This window comes from Dama dama, chromosome 9 (assembly GCF_033118175.1).
Source record: "Dama dama isolate Ldn47 chromosome 9, ASM3311817v1, whole genome shotgun sequence".
Classification (NCBI taxonomy): Eukaryota; Metazoa; Chordata; class Mammalia; order Artiodactyla; family Cervidae; genus Dama; species Dama dama.
In genome coordinates, this window is record NC_083689.1 from 96,537,395 (window position 1) to 96,557,757 (window position 20,363).

The following is a 20,363-nucleotide window of genomic DNA, read 5'->3' on the forward strand; positions in this document are numbered from 1 at the left end:
GTTTTTTCCTTCAGTCCTATCTGACTCTTTGTTACCCCGTGGACTGTGGCCTGCCAGGCTCCTCTGTCCATGTGATTCTCTGGGCAAGAATGCTGGAGTGGTTTGCCATTTCCTTCTCCAGGGAATCTTCTTGCCACAGGGATTGAACCCAGGTCTCCTGCACTGCAGGCAGATTCTTTACCATCTGAGCCAACAGAGAAAATAATGTATGCCTGGACATAATTTAAAGAGTCCATTTCAAAAGTGTGTTACTTAAACAGTAGTCCCTTTCATCCTCCCTCCCAATTACTGCTTCCCAGAGGCAGGCAGCCCGCCTTTGTCTGATTCCTTTAATATTGGCCACATTTCATTCAGTCACTAATGCCTATGATTATATGATACTATAAAAGCTGCCAGTTACACCGTGTTACACCATGGGTTGAGACATATCCTGATTATGGACATGTTGAAATTCAAAAAAGTTGTCTCAGAGTTGAAGAAATATGGTACCTTTATTTCTTTGAATAATATGGGGGTATATAAATATATTTCATTTCTTCTAAAGTTCATTTCTTCTTCAGTCATATCCAACTCTTTGCGACCCCATGTAGTATACAGTCCATGGAATTCTCCAGGCCAGAATACTGGAGTGGGTAGCCTTTTCCTTCTGCAGGGGATCTTCCCAACCCAGGGATAGAACCCAGGTCTCCAGCACTGCAGGCAGATTCTTTACCAGCTGAGCCACAAGGAAAGCTGCAGAATACTGGAGTGGGCAGCCTGTCCATTCTCCATGGGATTTTCCCAACCAGTCAAACTGGGGTCTCCTGCATTTCAGGTGAATTCTTTACCAACTGAGCTATTATATTTACTTATATTTCTGTGTAATTATGCTCAAACTCACTCTCCTGTGTATAAATCTCAGGCATATCCAGGTCTTCATCCTAGAGTCTTCTGAGTTCTCTAGCCAGGTTGCAGAGTTGTGAGCTTGGCATTTCTTTTCACCATCTCCCTGGGATTCTTGTTCCCTCTGTCAACAAGCTCCTGTTCCTTGGATCCTTTGTAATCTTTCTTGTTTTGCTCCTTTGTATGGAGCGTCTATTGTATTACTTTTCTGAGTAAGTTTTAAAGTAATGTTTTGAAACCTTGCATGTCTAAAAATTATTTTATTCGACTCCTGCGTTTAATTGCCTGGGTAAGAAATTTCAAGCTGGAAAGAATTTCTCCCAGTCTGGAGAAAGTATTGTTTCATTTCCTCCAGTATAGTCCAGGAAACCTGTTGTGTGAAACCTGTCTTCTCCTCTTTCTGAAAACGCTCCTTTCTTTGTGCCCAGAGTTCTGAAACTTCACAATGATTTCGGTTACTCCTTGAATTATTTAACTGAAAATTTCATTCCCTCCTCCCCAATATTCTCTTCTATTTTAAACCTTTCATTATTTGAATATTGACCTTGTGGATGATTGTCTTTTTTTAACATATATTTTTTTTCTATTTTTGATTTTTCATCTTTGGTTACATTCCTCTATTTTCCATAATTTTTAGTTATTTTCTAGGAGATTTGCAACCATCTCACTGAGTTTTTTCCTTCATCTCCAGTATAGATTTGTTTATTTCTTAGAATTATTTTATTTTCCAAATTTTTCTTTAAACAGTTAAGTATCCATTTCTTCTCTCCACTCTCTGAAGACATCAAAGAACTTTGACCTTTCCTTTTTGTGAAGTTTTATTTCCTCTAGGTTACTGTTCATTGGCTTTGTCTCCTGACCTTAAGATGAGCAGCTATCCTCAAACACCTGTCAGTCCTGGATGCCTGTTTATATTTAAGAGTTGTTCGGTCACTCAGTCGTGTCTGACTCTTTGTAACCCTGTGTATTGCAGCATGCCAGGCTTCCCTGTCCCTCACCATCTCCCGAAGTTTGCCCAAGTTCATGTCTTTTGCATCACTGATGCCATCCAGCCATCTCATCTTCTGTCGTCCCCTTCTTCTCCGCCCTCAATCTTTCCCAGAGTCAGGGTCTTTTCCAATGAGTCAGCTGTTCACATCAGGTGACCAAAATACTGGAGTTTCAGCTATAGCATCAGTCCTTCCAATGAGTATTCAGGGTTGATTTCCTTTAAGATTTACTGGTTTGATTTCCTTGCTGTCCAAGGGACTCTCAGGAGTCTTCTCCAGCACCACAGTTCAAAGGCATCAATTCTTTGGTGCTCTGCCTTCTTTACGGTCCAGCTATCCAAACCATATGTGACCACTGGGAAGACCATAGTCTTGACTGTATGGACCTTTGTCAGCAGAGTAATGTCTCTGCTTTTCAACACACTGTCTAGGTTTGTCATAGCTTTCCTGCCAAGAAGCAATCATCTTCTGATTTCATGGCTGCAGTCACTATCTGCAGTGATTTTAGAGCTCAAGAAAAGGAACTTTGTCACTACTTCTACATTTTCTCCTTCTGTTTGCCATGAAATAATGGGACTGGATGCCATGATCTTAGTTTTTTCAGTATTTAGTTTTAAGCCAGCTTTTTCACTCTCTTCCTTCACCCTCATCAAGAGATTCTTTAGTTCCTCTTCACTTTCTGCCATTAGAGTGGTATCCACATGTCCGAGGTTGTTGGCATTTCTCCCATCTATCCTGATTCCAGCTTGTAACTTATCCAGCTCAGCATTTCTGATGGTGTGTTCAGCATATAGGTTAAATAGACAGAGTGAGAACAGACAGACCTGCCATACTACTTTCTCAATCCTAAACAAACCAGTTGTTCCATACAGGGTTCTAACTGTTGCTTCTTGACTCAGATACAGGTTTCTCAGGAGACAGGTAAGATGGTCTGGTATTCCCATCTCTTTAAGAGCTTTCCACAGTTTGTTATGATCCACACAGTCAAAGGCTTTAGTGTAGTTTATGAAACAGAAGTAGATGTTTACCTGGAATTCCCTTGCTTTCTCTATGATCTAGAGAATGTCAGCAATTTGATCTCTGGTTCCTCTGCCTTTTTTAAACCCAGCTTGGATGTCTGGCAGTTCTTGGTTCCATAATGCTGAAGCCTAGCATGCAAGATTTTAAGCATGACCTTACTAGCATGGGAGATGAGTGCAATTGTCCTGTGGTTTGAACATACTTTAGCATTACCCTTCTTGTGAAGGGTTGAGGATTGACCTTTTCCAGTCCTGTGGACACTGCTGGGTCTTCCAGATTTGCTGACATATTGAGTGCAACACTTGGATAGCATCATCTTTTAGGGTTTTGAATAGCTATACTAGAATTCCATTGCATCCACTAGCTTTATTGACAGTAGTGCTTCCTGAGGCCCACTTGACTTCACTCTTCATGGATCACTGCCTTGTCATAGTCAAGGGGCTTGCATGACTCAATGAAGCTATGAACCATGCTGCATCAGGCCACCTAAGATGGGTGGGTCATAGTGGAGAGTTCTGACAAAATGTGATTCACTGGAGGAGGGGATGGCCAACCACCCCAGTATACTTGCTGTGAGAACCTCATGAACTGCATTTAAAAAAGACATATGTAAGTATTAGACACCAAAAAAAACTCTTTTGGAAGCTGTGTACTGGGCGTCACTTTAACATGATTTGGGTCAGCCACTTTGTTAACAAACATTAGCCACTTTGATAACAAATATTAACATCCAACATTAGTGTCTTTAGATCTTTTCTCTTGGGATAATCATATTGCTCAGAGAACAGTATCCTAATAGTTGCTTTTCTGATATCTGTCACCTTCCTGCCAGAAATCTGGATCACAGTAAGGAAAGATGCTGAGGTTCTTCACATTCAGTAGGTAAATTTCTCTCAGTCTCTCCAGTTTCAGTATGTACCCATGCTCTTCAGTAATTCTCTGCCTCTTTATCCTGCTTTGTTTTCCTTCTTGGTGCCCTTCGCTGCATGACTCATGATATATTCATTTGTTTGTTTATTCTTTGTCTTCTCCAAGTAGAATGTAAGGCCAGTGTCTCTTTTTGTTCATTACTGAATACCCAATATCTGGCAACAAAAGGTTGTATGTAGGAGGTGCTCAATAAAAATGCATGTAATGAGATAGGTTAAATCATATGAAATTTCTGCTATTCAGCTGTTTTTGACCTTCAACATGCAACTTCATATAGTTCAAATGAAATAAAAGAGCATCCTCATGGCTAAGAGTTCTTAGTGACTGGGAAGTAATTATAGGAGATATTGAATATCTTTTATAGTGTATTGTATGAAAGTAATTAGTAAATAGTAAATGAGGAAACTCAAGCCCAGAAAAGTTAAATGACTGGCTCTAGACCAGGTTGTATTAGGCAGTGTGGAACCAAGACCAGAGTCTTCTATGTACCAGGCCGTGTTGGAGGCTCTGGGGACAAGCCCCTGCCTGAAGTAAGACACGGGCCCTGCTGGGTGTTTCTGGGAGTGAGAGATGCAAATACCAACCACACGAGCATACGAGGACATTGAGTGGAATTGTTCTCAGTATCTTGCAGTTTCAGCTAAAGGCCTCAGACAGTAGGCCATGTGAGCCCTCATAAACTAATGAGAGCAATGTGGAGCTGTCAGATGCCCCTCCATGGTCAGACTGGTCCTTCAGCGCTCACCCTGACAGCCGCAACCAGCCTGGGCACTCAGACTACAGAAGTTCACAGGGAGAGGGCCCCGGATCACGGTAAAGGATAGTTCTCAGAATCAAAAGCACTGTGGCCTTATCCGCACTCTCTCTCTCTATTCAGACTGGGGATATGGTTCAAGGAGTTTGGATTGTAAGTGCCCATCCTGAATGCTTCTACAACTTGGTGCAATTATGACTCCAGAGAGATTTAATGTGGTGAAATTATGAGTGTACATAAATACTAAATGTTCAAGCAAAATGACAGAATAAAGTACGTAACATTCCTATTTCTCCCACAGAAGATCAATGGGAAATTTTGAGGTGCTAAGTTAAAGACTCCCCTGTTCACGACGTAAATCGAGTAGGAGGGCTCTCCAAACACCTGGGCCTAAAAGAAGCAAGGGTTGATGCCCATCACACTTCCAATTCTTGGTATCTGTCTTCATGTTGGGGAAATGAAAAACATTCAGTGAGCAGATGGCAGTCTGCATCAGGGCCTGTGAAGTATACCTGTGTGTCACAGGCCACAGTTACAATGGAAACAGCTGTTGACCTGGGCCACCGTGTGTTAGTTTTCCATTAGCTCACCTTGTCAGCCGGGCCATTTGTAGCTCAGAGCGAAGTAAATGGAGTCATATTGCCATGATCGTCTTATTGCCATAGGTCATTATATAGGAAAACTGATAAAGCATGATTGCTTCAGAGGAGGGTAAAAACCTGCTCAGAGATTCTGGCAGAGTTTCCAGGAAGGTCGTCATTAACAAGGCTATTCAATAAACTCCCCACCACCTGGAGGTACTTTACTAATCCCATGGCAGCCAGTGGGGGAGGGGAAGTCTGCTTGGACTGCTGTCAAATGTCAGTGAAGTACGGGCCAGGAGCTTAGCACATCCATGTTTATGTTATTTTTCGATGGTGCACTTCCTCCTCTCTCTCCCTTCCTTTTCCCTTCCTTCTTTCAGGAACATTCTTGCCAGTGATGTGGGGATGAAGTGTTTTATAAGGTAAATGGACTCTCAAGGGGTGAGATAGCACTTTTCTTCACTTATCTTACAATAGGTATCTCTGTGTCTCTTTTACCTGTTGAAATATACTTTCCAGGAAGGAAGGAACCATTCTGAGGATCGGATCCTCATTGCCTGCTGTAGTGTCTAACACAGAGTAGGTGCTCAATAATACCCACTGGCTGGAAGTATGGATGAACTGTGTACGTACACTGGGAGGAATTTTGGTCATGAGCCTAGATGGTCAATCTGTAGAAGTCTTTAAATAGCACACTAGACATATAGATATAGGCTGAAAATGGAATAAAAAATAAAGACAAGCAGGAAAAACCCCTAAACACAACAGGATTTGTAGTTAATATAGAGGTAAATGGTACTTGATAATCTAATACTTAGGAAATATATCTGGCTGCCTTTGTTATCACTGATAGAAATTCCCTAACTCACTTTCTGGTTTTCCTTCTAATAAACTGCCTTCTATTAAGATTCTTTTCTTGAAATTCACATTTATTAATTATAGATACTCTGCCAAGATGCTTCATCTTTGTTTTCCCCTGTAAATTACAGGAAGCAGAATCCATCACTATTTTGGAGATAAAGAAATTGAGGCTCTGAGAGTTTAAGTAATTCTTCCCATAGGTAGTAAATAGAATGGCTAAGATTTGAACCCACGCTTGGTTGACTGCTATATCTCACTGTCTCTTAAACATCAGAAGACCCCTTTCGTGCTCCCTAGACATACCTCATCCTCTTGAATTCTACGTAGGATAGAATTTCCTGAGAGCTTTGTTCTTCAGTCTTGCATTTTTTTTTCTTTGGCCCATGAATTTGATGATCCTGAAGTTGCACCCATGACCTTTAGAATTTGACCCGACCTGGGGTAGAGTTGGATCTTACAGCCAGTGAGCACTGTCATAGCTGCCCTTCAGAAGCCATGAGAAACCAGCCCTTGGGGAAGATTAACTCCACTTGCTCAAAGACACACCAGGGAGCGTGGCGTTGGTCACAAATGTGGATATGATGGGCTTGGGTAGATGAGCCAGTCAGATGCCAAGGTGAAGGGTTAACCAGGAGGTCTTATTTCCAGATTTAAATGTTGTTGTCTCTACAAAAGCAACACACTCTGCTGGGGCTTCCTTCACACCATCCTGGGTGAGGTCTGCCATCTCTCTGCCTTTCCCTGGGCTGCTCTTTGGGAACCACGCTCCCATTCCCTCTCTCTGCTGGGGTCTTTCTCCCTTGCTTCATGGATGCCCTCAGCCCCGGGCCCCATCAGGGCACGCTGAAGAGAGCACCTTCATTGTCTTAGAAGGTTAGCTCCTAGATGCCATTTTCATCCATTTATACTCTAGCCCAAAGAAACAGAGTTTCACTGACTTCCTGACAGTCTATCTCTGCCCAGCTTTTGGAACAGGAATGGAGCCACAGCAATGTTTCTGGAAGGCAGGGTTGCTTTCTGTTCCTCACATCACTGACACCTTGCTTTCAGCCTATCCCCCTCTTTGTTCTTCCTGATGGGGCTCCCAAGCTGGATTGCAGCAGTTCTTTTCTCATTGGCTTTGGAATTTTTTTAGAGCAGAAGTTGTTTGCGAATTAGGACATGCAGCCCCCTTTCTTCTGAGAGAGGTCCTCCATTTTCTTTGCTTTCTTCCTATGAGAGAATCCATAGCATCTGCTTGAATGCAGGCAGGCCTATCTTTCCACTGTGATGCTTGCTCTCCATTTGACAGGCAGGACTGTCTTACAAGGCAGAGCTGAACTCTCCAACAGCTGATAATGTTAGATGCCTTTAAAATTTTGTTCCTTAAAGAGCATTGGATGACAGTGATGATGACCTATGGAAAGCAATTAAGGCTTCAGGATCATTTCTACCTGTGAGCTGGGAATGAGATGGCAGAGAGCGCCAAGGGACTCTTCATAATGAGTAATAACTTCTCTGGGTAAGGTAGCTTCTGTAACAGAGAGTTGTTTTTTTCTGCTAAAGTAGGTGGACAAATGCACCTGAACTCTCAGATGCTGGCAGATCAACTTAATCTTCTCTATGTTGCCAAAATATTCTACAGAGAGTGTAGCCACTTCCCCGCTGCTACCAGGAACACCAAGTTTTCCTCTCTTACTAAGGTGTAGGGCTTTCAGAAAATTGCTTATTATCCCAGAAGATTTACAGCCTTGTAGAAGCTTCCCTAGGGAATAAAAGCAGTCACTGCTTTGAAGACTTGTGAATAGCTTCACATCTAAGAGTGGAACTGTAATGTTCAAAGGCACAGCGTGAGCAGTTTTGTCATTGGTGAGGCTGGCTTTTCTGGATATGGAGCATGTGATTTCCTGCTGGTAGAACCTGAGTTGTTGGAGCAATGGAAAGTCTTGTCATTCTTTGAGTCACTGGCAGAAGCACCTTGACAAATTATTGACCGATTTGAGTGGTAGGAAGAAACCTGATTGAGATTTTTCAGCCTCCCAGGATTCCAAAAATCTCTGGGTTTCCCTGGTGGCTCAGACAGTAAAGAATCTGCCTGCAATGCAGGAGACCAGGGTTCGATCCCTGGGTTGGGAAGATCCCCTGGGCGGAGGAGCATAGCAACCCACTCCAGTGTTCTTGCATGGAGAATCCCATGGACAGAGGATAGCTTTGCATACTATCTTAAACTGGTTGTTTTTACTGAAAAGAGTTGACATTTTGCCTATTATGAATGTGGGCAGTAGGACTTGCTGTTCATTTAGCATATGATGTTGATATAAAACATGTGTAAAAACATTAAGATTGGGTACCTTGTGTAGAGAACCTCTTTTGCACCACTGAAAATTGGATAATTGCTGGCTATTTAGATACACTTGGTGGAGAACAGATGTTTCCATGGCACCGAAGCAATGTCTGTCTGAACCATATGTTTTCCAATACAAATACAAGGTGTTTTTTTTTTTTTTTAATTCAGAATGTTCTCATTCTTTATTGGAATTTTGCTGTTATGACAAAGTAGAAGACAGCAGGAAATGTTTAGGACCACATAACACAGATCCATTTCCAGAAAACAGGTCAGTCCTTTAGGAAAGGACATTCTAGAAAAAAATCCTTTGTATGCCCATAGTAAGTTTCAGAATAGATTAAATACTTTGGACATAGAGAAGGTGTAATAGAAAACATTGTAGACTGAAATAATTTGATTTCCATTCTCTAGGCTCAGGTTGTGGGGGCTGGGAATGCTAGACAATGCGAATACCATCCCGAGTCTTCTTTGTGGCTCAGCATATTATCAGTTTCAATCTGGATAATTATGTGTCTGTGGCTACAGTAGGCACCTATGGCTGTTTAACGTGTTTTGAAAACTCTGTCGTTTGTCTTGATCATGTCCCCGTTTTTTTTGTTCTGCCTGTTGAGACATAATGCAGACGTCTGCACCAGAATCCCTTGCTGCCTAAGGTACAAAAAGAACTCATGACCTAGATTTCCTCATTTGGACACACCTGCACCGGAGACGGATGAGGAAGGAACAAGGCTGGGATGTGCTCCCACGTGGGTTCATTTCCTGGCAAGCGTGGTGGCAGATGGGCTCTTGTTCATCTGACGCCCGGTCCCGGCTCGCTCAGTGTGAGCCCTGGGTGGCTGCAGCAGTGCTATTTTCATCAGGATGCTTCCCCATCGGTGGATGGCTATTGTCCTTGAGCACTTGATTACTCACTGATTCTCCTTTTAAGACTAATTCTCTGCTTCTCCTTGAGGTTCTGGACACAAAACATGGTAACGGAGATGTAGTTTCACTTCAGCAGAAATAGATTAGAAGTGCTTCTGAAAAGGAAGAGTCAAAGTGTCCATAGAATTAAAAAACCTGATAGATTTCATCTGCCTTCAAATTTGAAGGTTCTTTTCTTAATTAAATGTGAGATTCTCCCCTTTAACTTTTCCCATAGCTGTACAAGAAAAGGCACTAGGGGAAAAAAGTCTTGAGTATTTTCAAGGGCTTGTAAAATAATATGAAGGAAATAAAAATTGTCTAAATTCATCATTTGGGATAATTTATTAGCTTTTTTTATGCTCCAGGTTTATTGAGATATAGTTGACTTATAATGTTGTATAAGTTTAAAGCGAACAGCATCATGATCTGACACATGTATGTATTATGAAATGATTCCCACAATACAGTTAGTTAACATATCCATCACTTCATAGGTATCTTTTGTGTGTGTGTGTGTGTGTGTGTGTGTGTGTGTGTGTACAGTGAGAACTTTTAAGATCTACCGTCTTAGCAACTTTCACATATAAAAATACAGTATTGCTAATTGTAGTTGCCATGTTGTACATTAGATCCTCAGAACTTATTCATCTTATAAGTGGAAATTTGTGCTATTTGACCACTTTTATCCATTCCCTGCTGCCCTCCCCCTGCCTCTAACTTATTTCAGTTAACACAGTGCTCTCAAAGTTCATTCATATTGTCACAAATGGCAGAATTTCCTTTTTTATGGGTGAATAATATTCTGTCTTATATCTATATTATCTATTTATCTCACCTTTTCTCTATTCATTTGTCAGTGGACACTCAGGTAACTTCTTCTTGGTTATTATAAATAATCCTGCAGTGAATGTGAGGATACAGATGTCTTTTTGAGACAGTGTTTTCATTTCCTTCAGATATATACCCAGAAGTAGAAATACCAGATTATATTATAGTTCTATTCTTAATTTTTTTAGGGACCGCCATACTGTTTTCCATAGTGCCTATACCAATTTACATTTGCACCAACAATGCACAAGTGTTTCCTTTTCTCCACATCCTCAACAGCACTTGTTACTATTTGTCTTTCTGATAATAACCACTGCCATTTTAATAGGAATGAGGTGATATCTAACAGTGGCATTGATTTGCAATTCCCTGAGATTAGTGATGTTGAGCACCTTATCATGGACCTGTTGGCCATTTGTATATCTTTGGAAAAATGTCGATTCAGTTTCTTTGTCCATTTCTTAACTGGATTATTTGTTTTTTGTTTGTTTGTTTTTGCTATTGAGTTGTGTGAGTTTCTTACATATTTTGGATATGGACCTCTTACCAGGTACAGGATTTGTAAATGTTTTCTCCCATTCCATAGTTTGCCTTTTCATTTTGTTGGTCATTTCTTTTCCGATGCAGAAGCTTTTTAGTTTGACATAGTCTCACTGGACAATTTTTTTTTTTTTTACTTTTGTTGCTTATGTTTTGGTGTCATACCCAATAATTTATTGCGAAGACCAATAACAAGGAGATTTTTCCCCCATGTTTTCTTGGGAATTTTATAGCTTCAAGTCTTACATTTTAAGTCTTGAATCCATTTTTTTTTTTTTAATGTTTGTGAGTGGTACACGATAGGATTCCAGTTTCATTCTGTTGCATGTCAACATTCCATTTCCAGCATCATGTTTTGAAGAGGCAGTCTTTTCTGCATGGAGTATTCTTGGTCTTCTTGTCAAATATTAGTTGACTGTATATGTGTGGATTTATTTCTGAGCTCTCAATTCTGTTCTGTTGGTCTGTGTAAATGTTTTGATGCCAGTATCATACTGTTTTGTATATTATAGTTTTGAGTATAGTTTGAAATCAGAAAGTATGATATTGCCAGTTTTGTAGTATAGTTTGAACTCAGGAAGTGTGATACTGCAGAATTTCAGTAAAATACTAACAAGCTAAATTCAACAGTGCATTAAAATGATCATACACTCTGATCAAGTGGAATTCATTCCTGGGAATCCAAGGGTGGTTAAACATATGCAAATCAATAAATATATGAAGCATCACATTAATAGATGGACAATCAAAGATCAAAATTATATGATCATCTCAGTACATGCAGAAAAAGCATTTGATAAAATCAACATCCTTTCATGATAAAAGCTTTCAACAAATTTGGTGTAGAGGGCAATGTGTTTCAACATCATAAAGACTGTATATGACAAGTCCACATTTAACATGATACTCAGTGGTGAAAGTTTTAAAGCTTTTCCTCTAAGGTCAGGTTCTCACTCTCATAGCACCTATTTGTCATAGTGCTGGAAGGCCTAGAGGTCTTTTCAAAGTATAGTCCACAGATCTTTGGAGGTTCCCAAACCCTTGAAACCCTATAAGGGTGTCTACAAAGACAAAACCATTTTCCTAATAATCTTAACATTGTTTGCCTCTTTTCCTTTAACATTTGCACTAATGGTGCAAAAGCAATGAATAATAATTGCTTATTATTGCTAAATAATTCAGTTTATTTAGGCTATACTCATCTGGACAGCCCTGCTTCAAACTGTGAGTTGACTAGATTTGGTTCCAAAATGTGAATCTTCTCCGTATACATTTGTTTTGGAAACAGGCTGAAGGGGCTATAGCTCCCAGGAGCATACTCTTCTCATGGCACTGACATACTGACAAGCAAGAGCCAAGCCAAACTGTGGGGAAAGATTTAAGACCTTGATTGTGTCATGTCTACTGATAGACCAAAGCAGATCAAGCTTAGCATCCATAGGCCATGAAAGTACACTGTCCACTGAGGCAGAGAGAGCAGCATGAATAATAATGATCATCAGTGGCACCAACTACATCACTAGTCATTATGTTCTTCACCATCATGAACTCATGGTTAAGAATACCCCCTAAATCCCATGACACTTAAGAACACCCTTGGTGGATCACTTTGATATCTACCTAATGATCATGGTTTCTTGAGGAAGAGCATTTGTGTAGTTGTTTGAGTTGCATGTTGAATGAGCTGTTTGTTTGTTTTTCATGACATACCATCTTTACTTACAAAAGAGTGACTGGAAGACAAGCTAGTTATTCTGAATTGGATATTTGGCAGAGATTTATTGAAAATGAATAAAGGGAGCCTGTTACTTCATGGCAAACACCTGGCAGTATTTGTGGCAAATGATACAATTTTAGCTCTTTGGTGAAATTAAAATTTTGGAAAATTTGTATCTACCATCATGAGCTTGACAACTTCTTAATACTTAAAGAATTTTATGAGATTGTAATCATAATAGCTAATGTGCTTTTAAAAAATATTGTATGATAAAAATGTGTCAACAGCTGGAATGTGTATATGACTCACTGAATCAGTATTTTCCAAATAACAGTGCATAGTGTTAGAAAAGTATGTGTGGGTGAAAATTCTATTTAAAGTTTAATATAGACCAATGGATTTTAGTCTTAGAGAATGCAAAAAGTTTGATACAGTTTCAGAGTCTACTTGCTTTTACTCCAAGAAGCTGCTTGTTGAGTTTTGATGCATCATCAAAGAAGAATATCCATAAGTATACTTCTTCCTTTCTTCCTTTTTCATGTATATTTTTGTTAGACTACATTTTCTTTATATACTTCAACCAAAACATAATTTTGTAGCAGGCAGAACGCTGAAGTAGGTAACAGAATCCAACCTTCTTCTACTAAGACAGACAGTAAAGAGATTTGCAAAAGTATAAAACAATGGCATTCTTCTCACTAACTTTTTGTTTTGGAAATATTTATTATTTTTAAAAATTATGTCATTTATGTTAGTATACAATGATTTTATTATTGTAATTCTGGAATTAATAGCTTAAACATTTTTTAATTTAAAAAAGTTTCAGTGGATATAACCTACATTAACAAAAGCTCTTTGAGGTCCTTAGTAATACTGAGTATAAAACAGACTTGGTTCCAAAAGAATTTTTAAATGCTACCTTAATAAATCATTTTTGGGGAATTTTGCATTTCACTATTATGAGGCTATACCAAGCAAGTTATATAGTCAGCAGTAGATTAGAATAACCTCCCAATTTGGATTTGAAACTGGGAAGAACGATCAGTGTCAGTCACATAAGTAATTAAGTCCAAAAGAAAAACAAAGCTTTAAAAAGCCTGACACTTTGTTCACGTGCACTAAAGACCGATGAGCTTGGTTACTTACACGAGATGGTAAATGCAGCTCTTGGTCTCCTAGGGAAGCTCTTTGCTTTGCCACGTCACATACATGCTCCTTTGATCTCCGATACTGGTCTTCTGTCTGCTTTCCTTGTGTTAGTACCTCCGACATACGGCTTGTTTCTCTGTCTAGCTTTTATAATGTCATTTCACTGGGAGCTTTGAGACTAGTATGTGGAATAATCAGCAGACTACAGTTCTGTTTTAAGTGGGTTTCCTTATCAAAAATACATAGCATTATATGACATTCTTAGGATTCAGTGCTTTTACTGATGGCATATAATACAGAGTTGAGTAAAACTATACAGTTCGACATAGTCAAGTGTATTATTACCTGATATAGAGCATAAAAACAGAAGAGGGAAAGCAGCTGGGTGAAAATAGCCAGAGAAAGAAAAGTGAGATGTTTTCCTGCTGCTTTTCTGATGTCAGCACTTCTTTTTCTGAGCTTTGAATGTATCTCTTCATTTCCTCTCTCCCTGGGACTCTGGCTTCTCAGCCAGAGTTTGATATAACTTAAAGCGTGCCGTCGGTACAGTGAAGTCACCTGTGCTCAAATGCGTCCTTGCTGCTTATTAGCTATGTGACCTTGATCAAGCAGCTTCACCTGTCTGTGCTCTAGTTCCCTTTCTCTATGCTGGAGATAATAATGAGTGAGTCTACATCACTGAATGAAGATTTAGTGAAACAATCCATGTACCACGCTTAGCATCCTGCCTGCTACCAGTGAGTCCTCCATGGATATCAGCCATGACTCTTGTGCCCTGCTTTTCCTCGTTGGTGCTTTTATCTCAACTGTACTTTAAATGAGTAGGAAAAACAAAGAACTATGTTAGATACTTCCACAAGTGCATATTAAATTAATATATACCAGGCATTGTGCTCGAGTTAGGAGATTCAAGATGAATGAAAACAGTGTCCAGAAGGGCAGATGTCTTGTCCAGGTAGCATATTATTTTATTCCTAGCCTCTATCCAGGTGTCTGACATAGAGTGGATATTTTAAAAATGTGTGCCGAAATCAAATAATCAGGTGAGGTAACTATAATTACTCTTACCATTTTTCAGGTAAACTAAAAGGTAGGAAGACTTATTTATTCCGTGTCACCTAGCTAGTAAGTGACAATCAGAATTGAAACCACCTCAGCTTGACTCAGCTTGGAGTTGGTATGCTGTGTCTCTAGGAAGGCTAACACTGGCTGTCATGATGCTTGAGAGGTATGCATTGGGATCCTTAATTTCTAGTTTCTAAAGAGTGTCATCACACTGCAGGTAATCCAGCTGTTTCACAAAACATGTCCTAAGTATGTACTGAGTATTCCTTTGTGAATAGGACACTGTACTAATGTTTGCAGATGTATCAGTTGACATGAGAGATGTTATTGAAACTTAACACCCCATCCAGGGGGACAGCCGCTAATTAAATTAATGTGATTTGCCTTTGTGATGAATGCTGTATGCAAACATTTATCAGAAGTTCTAACTTAATCTGATCGAGTGGTCAGAAAGTCTATCCCAGTGACGGGATTTTTAAATTGAGCTCTGAAGGGCAAATAGAAAATAATTAACTAGACAATAAATTGAGAATCTTTCTGATAGAATAGTTGTACCCACCACGGACTCGGGACACTGCAGTAAAAGGAAGCAAGCCAGTGTACTATAGCCAGTGGGTGAGAAAGGCAGTAAGGTGCATGAAGCTATAGAGACAGGATAGGGCCAGGTTATCCGAACTTCAGAACCAGGTTAAACATTTTGGTCTTCCCCTAACTCCAGTAGGGTTTACAGAAAAGAGCATTGTGATAAGATACATGGTTTAGAAAAATCACAGTGTGAAAGGACACACAGGCGTACTCTGCTGAAAGATGGCAGTGTAGACCAGGATAATGAATTGGAGGTGGAGAAAATTGGGTAGATTTGAAAGCTATACCTGTGGGATAGACTTTATAGACTCGGTAACATAGATCAAGTAGATGAGCAGGAGGCCGATCCTATTTTGTGGGACCTGAAGCTTATGGAACTGGGAAGCTCCTCCAGAAATTGATTTTCTGTGTAAAGGAAGGCCCCGAGATCTTGCATGCAAATCTCAATGAGGTCGAAATGATTAAGAGAAGGGGCTTCTTTTCCTGCAGCTCATTTTATTGAAGGACAACCCTTTCCCCAGAATCTTTTGCAGCATTTCTCTCAAGTGTAGGAGGTTGGATAGAAAAATAGATGATCCATTTCAATTTTAAGACTTCTCTGACTGTGGCGGGTAGAAAACAATTTAGGCAGGTACATTATCTGTGAGACAAGAAGGCAACCCACACCCATGCTCTGGTAGCAAAATAAAATTATTTAACAAGATACTTTTGAAAGAATAATTTATGCTTGGACAACAGAGATGAACTGAGTGGTACTCAACAAACTGGGACGACAACCACTCTGTCTATTATGGACATGAGTGACTGGGTGGGTACCCTCTTTTCTCTTACTTCTCAGTTGTCGCCCCTCATGAAGATGAGTTCCAGCTCTTCCTGGGATCACTGTGGGTGGACTCTGACTCATCCCCTCATTGGTAACGGTTGGCACCTGTTTTCTGTCAGCTAATGTGTGCTGCAGCATTTTGTTCTGAGGCAAGGAGGAGGCCAGAGCTGTACATGCTCAGAAATAATCAGGCATGTGGTGGTTGTAAGCCTTACTTGTGATAGAACCCAGAATCATGCTGGGAAAGTATGAACTGGAGATGGTTTGCTGGAAGATCACGTCTCCCCAAGTGAGCTGAGAGAACCGTAATCGTGGAAGATGGTCCAGGAAACAAGGATTATGTCTGGAGAAATGAATATCCCTCTTGAAGAGTTAGGATGCAAAGCATTGTTTTGAGAGGATTTCTTAGAACTCCTATACAGTAAAGGAATACAAAAACTCACTTTTTCATTCACTTTTTCACTGCTGCACATGACCAGGGAGTCCCTTTTTAAGACACCCCCCCACACACACACCACAGATTAAGAATACTTTGGGGGATAAAAAGATACATTAGTACCAAGGCAGGAAGGGCAAGGAATGGGAGAGAAATAAAATGGCCCACCATAGTAGAAAACTCCTAGAGTTCATGTCCAGACTAGCAACATCCTGGTTTTCAATATGTTTTGGTAGCTCTTGGGCTGGACTACACATAAATTCACGTGGAGCTGATTCTTGATCCAAAGGATACCTGAGCTAGTGGGTTGGTCTCTTGGTCCTTTAAGAAAAGGGCTTTGGTTCATTTCAGAATAGGTCAAAGTAATTATTGACAAGGACAACTGCTTCTCTCACTTTTCAGTATATTGAGATTTGAAATTGTGAGTAAAGAAGCAGCATAAATCTAGTTGTTCCTGGAAGTATAAGATTGTCTATTAAGGCATCAGTTTGAAAAATTTTGAGCTACAACTGAAAAGTCAAAGAGGATGACGTAGTGAAGAGTTAGGGTCAGATAGACCAGTCTCAAAATTCTGGCTTGGCTCTGTGATGTTGGGCCAGTGACCTCACTTCTCTGAATCTCATTTTTAGTATCTGTAAAAACACTTCCCTTGTAGCATAATGCAAGCATTAGAAATGATACATCCATTCTCATGAATTATCTCATTATTGACAAAATATAAAACCCATATGCTTAATATGCAGTAAATGTTCACTTAATAAAAAGCTATTTCTATTCATTCTAATAGCAGAAAAGAACTGATAGTATATGACACACAGTATTCATTTGATCCCCATGCTATAAATATTTTCTAAAATGCATGTCCTCTTTTTGCCCTGCTAATTTAAGGCAGTAGCCTAAAATTTCTGCCAGGTTAAAAATCTCATTTCTACTGCTTGTTGTCTATGTGACCTTGAACAAACCACAGCACCTCTCTCTGCCTCAATTCTCTAATCTAAAAATAGGGACACATATTATTTATCTCCTATTTCTTTTGCAATTCCTGGGTGCCTTCAGCTAAGCAATGCACTGTGCTGCTGATACAATTAAGGACTCATTGTTTTTAACGTCAACATTTCTCAATATTTTATAAAATGCTTGCGTTTGAAAATTCCCAACTCATTGCACACACGACAAGTGATTGGCTATGAGACAAATTTAGCTCATGATTTCCTTTTTTCTTCATCTCCTTTCTTTTCAGTTGTCACCTCTAGCTTTCCTTGGCTTTGGGTAGCTGTTCTTTGACACTCCCTTCTCATTGTGGTCCAGTCTTCATTGGCTACAATCAAATGGTTTCCAGTGTGACCCTAGGAGAAATTTCTCATTGGAATGACAATTCCCAAGGCACCATCACCTTGATCAGCAATAATTTATGGTATTCTCATCTACTTTATTGATTCTATTTTTTTTCCCTTTCTTAAATATGTAGATAAGAGCTGCAAATTCACATCTATTTGACTCTCATGTCCATTTTCTTTTCACAGCGCCACAATAATAATAAGAGCAGTAGATTCACTAATAATAAAAACTAACATTTATTGAATATTTATTAGGCATAGGAAACGTACTAAATAATTTATCTGCATTATCTTATTTAATCCTAATAGCAAACCTATGAGTGGTAGACTTCATTGTCATAAATGAAGAAGCAGGACTCAGAAAGGTGAAGTAGCCTTCTCAAGGGCACACAGCTAGAATACGGTAGAGCTGGAATTCACATTCACTTGCGGCTGATGGAAGAACCTACACCTTTAGCCGCTTTGTGTTGCTGTTGCATTTTCAGACTTTCTTTTTTTTTCCCTTTAATAATAATGATGCAAGAAGTTACTGTCAAGGATATAAGGCAGGACCAGGCAGAGAGGCTACTCTCCTCACATCAAAACATCATCTAGATTTATAAGTCATCTGCTGCTGGGGCTGCAAGAGACGGAGCTAACGGTAGACGGGAACAGTCATGACAGCCTTGGAGAAACAGATCTGAAATGGTTTCCCCTACCTTCTCCTATGAACAAGAACCCTTTCTGAGCCTGTGGGCCCGTCCCCAGGTAGGTGAATGTTCAATGAAGATACCTACAACATGGGCTTCTATGGAGGTGGAGGGTGTATGGCTGTGGATGAGAGTGAAAGTGCTTTGTGGAGTTCCAGGCAAACTGTTTGGAATACAGTGGAGGCCCGTTTTAGAAACCAGGAAGTGATTTTTTCCTCCTTTGCACATGCCCTGGGAATGGTGGACACATAATGGCCATAGTCACCTCTTTGTCACGAACTGGTGATAAGAGTGTATGTGTTAGTCACTCAGTTGTGTCTGACTCTTGGTGATCCCGTGGACTGTAGACCGCCAGGCTCCTCCGTCCATGGGATTTCCCAGGCAGGAATACTGGAGTGGATTGCCATTTCCTGCTCCAGGGGATCTTCCTGATCCAGGGGTGGAACCCAGGTCTCCTGCATCGTGGACAGGTTCTTTACTATCGGAGCCCCTAGGGAAGCCGTGAGTAGGGCTCACCTAATGTCTCTGTGTAGCAATATACAAGCAGTACAAATTATACAAATGTGCAAACTGCAGGCTAAAATGGAAGTGAGCAAAGGCGTCTTCATTATTTTGTAACAGAACTTTATTTCTGTTAAAAGTTGCTTTTCTAATAAGTGGTATGAACCTGATCTCAGCCAATCACATTTTCTTCCCTTACCCTGGGGTTTCATCTAGCTTCTGAGAGAGGCTGGTGGACTGTGACAGTGTTGGATGAGGGAGAGAGAGGGGAGCATAGATGTCTGCTCTGAGCTACCTTCTACTGAAGCCATTGTCAGCTGAAACATCCATTCTAGTCTTTGGGCAGTCTCGTGTTGGTCAGTGTGGCTCCGTTGTGTTACTCCATTGTGTTACTCCTTGCAGATATGTGAGAGTCATTTTTTCTCTCTGCTTTTATTTACCTACTAAATAAACTACCTGTACCCAGTCATTCATTGTCTGAAGCTCTCCTTTTAGTAGGAGCTGAACTAAGATCTTTAAAGATGAAAATTTCAGAGCTTGGGCAGAGTCTTTGTTTATCCTTGGGATCAGTATTAACAGGTTTATGGCTTAATACTGGCTCTCTTTTTGTACTCTAGGCTCAGGAAGGCACAGTGCGAAAGGGATAGAATTGGTAGTGGAATGAACATATGGAACTCTTTCTTTCATTATTTTTGCGATACAGTAAGGCTGTGTAACCAACTACTCGAAGACTCAGTTGTCAAGGTGACAAGTTCAGTTTATTTAGGCTGCATTCATCTGGACAGCTCTGCTTCAGGCTGTGAGTTGCCTGGATTTAGTTCTAGAATGTGAATCTTTCTCGTACACATTTGTTCTGGAAACAGGCTGAAGGGGCTGTAGCTCCCAGAAACATGCTCTTCTCATAGCACTGGCGCACTGGAAAGCAAGAGCCAAACCAAAGTGTGGGAGCTGATTTAAGATCCCTGATCGCCTCCTGTCTGCTAATATTTCACTGACCAAAGCAGATCAAGCTTAGCATCCATAGGCCAGACAAGTACACTGTCCACCAGGGCAGAGAGAGTATCATGAATAATAATCACCATCATGTGTATTAGTGGTATTATTTTACCACTAAATGGTTTTTAATATAATTTACTATGCCTTTTAAAATTCTGTTTGATAAAAGCATTTGGTATTATTTTACCACCAAAATAATAATGGTATTATTTTGCCTTGCAAAATTATGAGGCAGTTAGGAAAACATTACTCTTCCTTCTTCTGGGTTTAAATTTATATTTAGGAATTAATGCCCGTCCTTGGGACATGTGTGTGTATTTGTGTTTATACTTGCAGCCTACACTTGGTTTTTCCAGGACTTACTAAGTGGACATTCCAAAGAAATCAAACTATCTTTAATCCCCCTGGTGGGAAGACTTTGAAGATGGCTAGATGTGGAGAACAA

At 40.1% G+C, this 20,363-nt stretch overlaps 1 long non-coding RNA gene across 3 annotated transcripts in view; it reads left to right on the forward strand.

Moving 5' to 3' along the window:
- LOC133062697 (uncharacterized) overlaps positions 1–20,363 on the forward strand; it is a 310,253-nt gene that overhangs the window by 47,834 nt on the left and 242,056 nt on the right. The window lies entirely within an intron of this gene.